Raw genomic sequence first — 6,110 nt, forward strand, 5'->3', positions numbered from 1 at the left:
TGTGTGTATGTGTGTGTGCGTGTGTGTGTTTGCAATGTTTTTTGTGCAGTCTGTAGGGTTGTAGTCACGCTATGAACCTATAGTGTTATAGTGTTTTTGGACCCATTATTTGTCTCTTAAGTAATGGATCTGGATAATGGATTTGCCTGGAGTCCACCTATCTCTGTTCTGCCCACTTTGCTGCAGAAATGAATTAATCTGGTCTGGTCAATACGTTAAATAAGTTATTTTAATTGTGTGCTTTATCCTGCTTGCCACTTGTCTTCTGTAATAAATTATGTACAGTACAATGACATTTTCATAAATGTTATTCTTGTTTTTCTTGGCAGTATTATTCATAGTAAACTGGGTTGTTGATAATAAGCTGCGTAGTATTATTGTCAGTATACAGGGTAATATTATTGATAGTAAACCAGACAGTATTGTTCATAATCACATCAGCTGTGTGAGTGTGTTAAAACATTTTTTAAATTAATAAAATTGGGGAAAAAGTGACCTTGAGTTTGAGAAATGCAACTACTAATAATAATAATAATAATAATAAACTGGGTGTCACAGAGTCATGGGTGTCAATGTGCAGAAAAAAGGAAGACAAAGCAAGCCACACTGGGATGTTGATAGTTAAACTGTTGTATTGTTGGCACTAAATTAGGTTGTATTGTTGATAATAAAATGGGCAGTGTTGTTGATAGTATACCGGGCAGTGTTATTGACAGAAAGCTGAATGATGCCAACTCTAAATGGTTGCTTATGCAAGCAGCAATACTCATTTTGTTAACTGAACCTAGGATCCTTTCCAAATATGTAAAACATAAATAGTTATTTCATAACCCAGTCTAAGTACAGAATGCATATAAAGTGATTAAAAATCACAGAACACTTTTCATTGAAATTATATATCCCAAACAAATAAATTTGACATATTGCAGTAGTTCTGTTTGTGTGTGTGTGTGTGTGTGTGTGTGTGTGTGTGTGTGTGTGTGCACATATGAAGTTCTCAGTAGTATGTGTGTGTGCTTGCCCAAGCAGGCTCCATTCACAGATTAATCACTTAGACGTATGCAGCGAAGTCAGTCCCTTTTAAATCAAGTTGGATTAACTTTATTCCTGTTATTCTTTTGTTTCTTTTATGATTTGTGAATTGTTATCTTTTTTTTTTTAATGGGGAAAGGTTGTGTAGCTTTAACATAACCTAGTCATCATGCTTACTGCGTTCATATCTGATCACAAGCCTTTTAATGCTCGTATGTCTGTACTGCTTGGTTTTGTGCAGGCATTTGGAGCTGTTCTGCACACTGTGTAGTGCTGTTAGTCTCTGTTGGCCAGGAAGGCCAAGTGGCTCAGTTAGAATTACACTTACACAGGAGCCAAGAGGCCTTGTTCACAGAGAATTAATGGTCATGGTTGACTTAGCATGCTTCAGTGCATCAGTGTGTTCATTAATCATAGTAGTCTCATGGGTGATAGTACACTGAGAGTTTATCATATCCAGAAAACCCCCATCTTAAATCTCAGATGATGTGCGAAAATACAGAGAAATGTTTCAATGTCTTATAAGAAACCTGCAAAAAAAAGTGTAAAATACCCCAGGTGGTACCCAGCCAAACCAGTACTCATCCACCAATCACACACACCATCACTCATTCACTAATCACACACAACAATCACTTTCCAGGTCTCAATCACCCCTGTTTTTTTCCTGCAGGCTTCCTTGTTTTGTAGGTGCTCTGTGAGTTTTCTTTGTCCCTTTTTTTTTGGTTAAATAAACCATTAATGTCTCTACTTTCACCATGTTCCATGATTTGTTTATCTGCAACGTGTCACACAGGGTTCAAGTGTTTACAACAGCAACCTTTTTTTTAAGGTCCTCTAAAATCTCCTTTGATTTGCACCATATTACACATATTGCAACAGAGGTATGCTGTTGTCACACTCCTGGACTGCTGCAGTGTGCTCCTTGACCAGTTCGGGTTTTGGGACTGTCTGTGCACCTCGTCGCTGGCCCCGCTCTTCCTTGAGTGATTGCTGTGGCTTATATAAGGACCCTGCAGGAAGAAGACGGCGGCTTGCCCAAGCTCATTCTTTTATTGGTGGTGATTTGTGAGTTTGTAATCTTTGCTGTGCTTACCTGATCTTGTCTTGTGATATCCCTAGTTAGCTTGTGTTTGTGTTTGTGTATGTGTAGATCTGTATGTGAACATTCCCTGTGTTTTGTTTATTGTGATCCCTGTGATAGATGAATGGTTTTTGTGTATGTTTATTTGTATAATTACTGATTGTAGGCGGGTATTGTCTGTTATCTGTTATTCAGTGTTTGTGTGTGTGTATATATATATATATATGTGTGTGTGTGTGTGTGTGTGTGTGTGTGTTTGTGTGTTCACCATTTCAATACACAAAATTTCACCTTGTCTGCCAGTTCAGTCCAGTGATTAATCATTCCACATACCATCCTGCTACCAGTATTTTCACAGTGCTGTTGCAACCTTGCCACCTAGAGAGGGTCGTAACACTGTGAAAATCAGGGAAACAAATGCTTCATGTGGAATTCTCTGGGAGATGCACATAAACCTTACACCCATAAGGAAAACTTATCTGAAGGGCTGGCGCAGTGAAAGAATTAGGTATCCCATGAGCAATCACTAGGTCACAAGACAGAACTCTTAAGATAACTGACACTGCTCTATGTAGGCTGTTTATCCTAAGTAACAATTTACTTTGCCCTATGTTCATGATGAAGTCATTTTTATGACATACCCATCACATTTTAGTTAAGAAGATCATTATGAATATTTTATTTATACTTAATGATATGCTGTATAGAGTGAATCTTGTGTATGGAGAAGCAGACTCAAAATCACCTTCATCTTGCAGCAGGTCATAAAGTCTACTAAATCTTATCATCCCTAAAATATGAGAAGATATAAATAAGTTAGATCTCTACTAAATAACCCCTTCTGAGATAAGTCTAATTATTTTGTGAATAACTGTATGAAGATGTAACTGTTCATTACAAATTATATTACTAAATCAATGACCAAATAGTGTCCTGAAAATAACTTACTGAAATAAAATTACTGTAATAGATTTCTGAAGAAAAAAACAGGTAAAACATGTAAAACAGAAAGTTGTTATGTTCAGTTAACTTGTTTTTGTTCATTTAACCCCTTAAATTTCATGACTTATAGGAGTCTTGATAATTAACCCCTGAAGGCCCAGGACCTGCTGGTGGGTTCAGGCCCTGATTCTTTACCCCTTTCACAATAGTTTCTATGTAGTTATGAAATAATTCATACTGGCATAATGATGCATAATAGGTTGTCAGATTAATAACATAGGACTTTAATAAACAAAAAGTAAAATATTAATTATAATAAGACCTCTACTCTGAATATTTGTGAATGTGAATACTGGTTCTGTGAATACTTTCTAGGGGTTCCAGTAACGGTGAACCAAAGAATTTTAGAAAAAATAAACAATTTTCATGTCAAGCTGAGATGCAGCTGGCTATTTTTGTACTGCGTCCTTGTATTTGATTGCATACAATACAAGTTGTAATTTGATTATCTTCCAAGGAAATGCAGTGCATTAGGACTCCTTCTATAGAATGGTTTTTCTGCAGAAATGGATTTCCATTGATGGTGTTCTGCTTTCAAGTCCTTAAGATGACATATTGTCCATCTAGCTAATGCTCTCATTTTATGGGAATGCTGTCCTGGTCAAACTTGACAGTACTTGATCAAAGATCAGGTAGACAGAATCAAGCAGTTAATCCAGTTTGCTCGACTTGAAATCAGTGAACCTTTACATGTTCTCCCTTTAAACCTATGCTCAAGTTTTCATTACTCCAGTTGATTCTCTTTCTATAATGCAGATTTGCATATATGTGAAACAGAGGATTATAGAAAATTATTATTATTATAGGCTGCACTTTAAATAAACCTCAAAGCCCATAATGGCATTTAGGATGGACAATGTGAGATCAGACTGAATTGGATGTTTAAATATCTCTAAGCAAAAGGTACATTATTCACACACTAGTTTAATTATAAAATGCAATATACCAGACAGTATATACAGTATGTTTGTTTGCAACCAAATGTTATAAACATGTGCTGCTATGTATAGTTTTTCTGGGCTTCTTTTCAAAGATCACAATGTGCTTTAAAGTACTGTTGGTGACATGTTATGTATAGTACATTTTCTATTGACTATAACACAATTTAACTAAATGTTTTATACTAATGAATATTTGTATAAACTGCTTATCTGGTATTTGTACTGAGCTATAAGACAATATATAAATAACCAAATGGGTAAAATGAAAGGAAGATTATTTAGTGGAATAAAGGCTGAATTGTCTGACATTAATGGCAGACTACTACCAAATGGCTCTTCTTCTACTAATGTGTGATGTTAGACTGTCCCCAAACTGGTCAATGTTTATTTCTAAAAAATGCATTCCTGTATTGGTGATAGAACAATTCTACCAACAGTAATATTTCAGATTATTTAGATATTTTGAACAGCATTTAATGACATAGCATTAAGAACTGTACCTTATATGTCTGTAGCTTAGATGATTTTGTCAGCCAGAAAAAAATAGTAAAATAAAAATGAGCATGAATCAAAGAATAAAATGTTATTATGTGACATTTTATGGAATTTTGCTTGAATTAGACAAGAGAGTGATGTGAGCACTATTATTTTACCATATAACTATGATGCTCAATTAAAGCATAAAAAGGTGTTTGGATGGAGGACTACAAATGAAGTAGTGTTTAAAATCTTGATTTAAAGGTGCACAGTAATCTGTGCTAAATTAATATCATAAAACCTCACAAGCCCCACATGAAGACTGTAAAATTCAAACCAACACTGCAAAGCCTAGGATGTCAAATGATGTATTTATCTATTTATTATGAGTAAAATTATTATGAGTAATATATACAACCCCAATTACAAAAAAAGTTGGGACTCTGTGTAAAATGTAAATAAATGTAAATTAAAACAGAATGCAATGATTGCAATCCATATACTCATATTTTTCACAATAGAACATAGAATGAATATCAGTTCAAAGTAAGACTTTTTACCATTTATGAAAAATATTAACTCATTTACAATTTGTTGGCAGCCACAAATCTTTAAAAAAATGGGGTGGGGCAACCAAAGGCTGGAAAAGTAAATGGTGCTAATAAAAACAGCTGGAGGAGTAATTTGCAACTAAGTCACATGATTGGATATAAAAAGAGCATTTTAGAGAGGCAGAGTCTCAGAAGCAAAGATGGGCAAAAGTTCACCAATCTGCAAAAACTATGTCTAAACATTTTGGAACAAATTCAAAAACCAATCAAAATTTGAAATTCTTTTTGGAAGCCACAGACACTGTGTGCTGTGGACTTGAAGAGAGGGACCACACAGCTTGTTATCAGCGCAACAGTTCAGAAGCCTGCATCTCTGATGGTATGGGGTTGCATTAGTGCCTATGGTGTTGGCAGCTTATACATTTGGAAAGGCACCATCAATGCTGAACAGTATAGAGAGATTTTAGAGCAACATATGCTCCCAACCAGACATCATCTCTTTCAGGGAAGCCTTGCTTATTTTAGCAAGACAATGCTAAACCACATACTGCATCCATCACAACAGCATGGCTTCGCAGAAGAAGAGTCCGGGTGCTGAACTGGCCCGCCTGCAGTCCAGACCTTTCACCAACAGAAAACATTTAGTGCATCATGAAACGAAACCTGGGCAAAGAAGACCCAGGACTGTTGAGCAGCTAGAATCTTGTATCAGACAAGAATGAGACAACCATCCTCTCCCAAAAACCCAGCAATTGGTGTCCTCACTACAGACATTTACAGACTGTTACACAATGGTAGACATGGCCCTGTCCCACAGTTTTTCAGATGTGTTGCTGCCATGAGTTCTAAATGAGTTAATATTTTTCATGAAATGGTAAAATGTTCTCACTTCAACATCTGATATGTGTTATATGTTCTATTGCAAATAAAATATAGGTCTATGAGCGTTGCAAATGATTGCATTCTCATTTTATTTACATTTTACACAGCATTATTGTGTGTGTGTGTGGTGTGTGTGTGTGT

Source organism: Electrophorus electricus, chromosome 5 (genome assembly GCF_013358815.1).
Source record: "Electrophorus electricus isolate fEleEle1 chromosome 5, fEleEle1.pri, whole genome shotgun sequence".
Taxonomy (NCBI): domain Eukaryota; kingdom Metazoa; phylum Chordata; class Actinopteri; order Gymnotiformes; family Gymnotidae; genus Electrophorus; species Electrophorus electricus.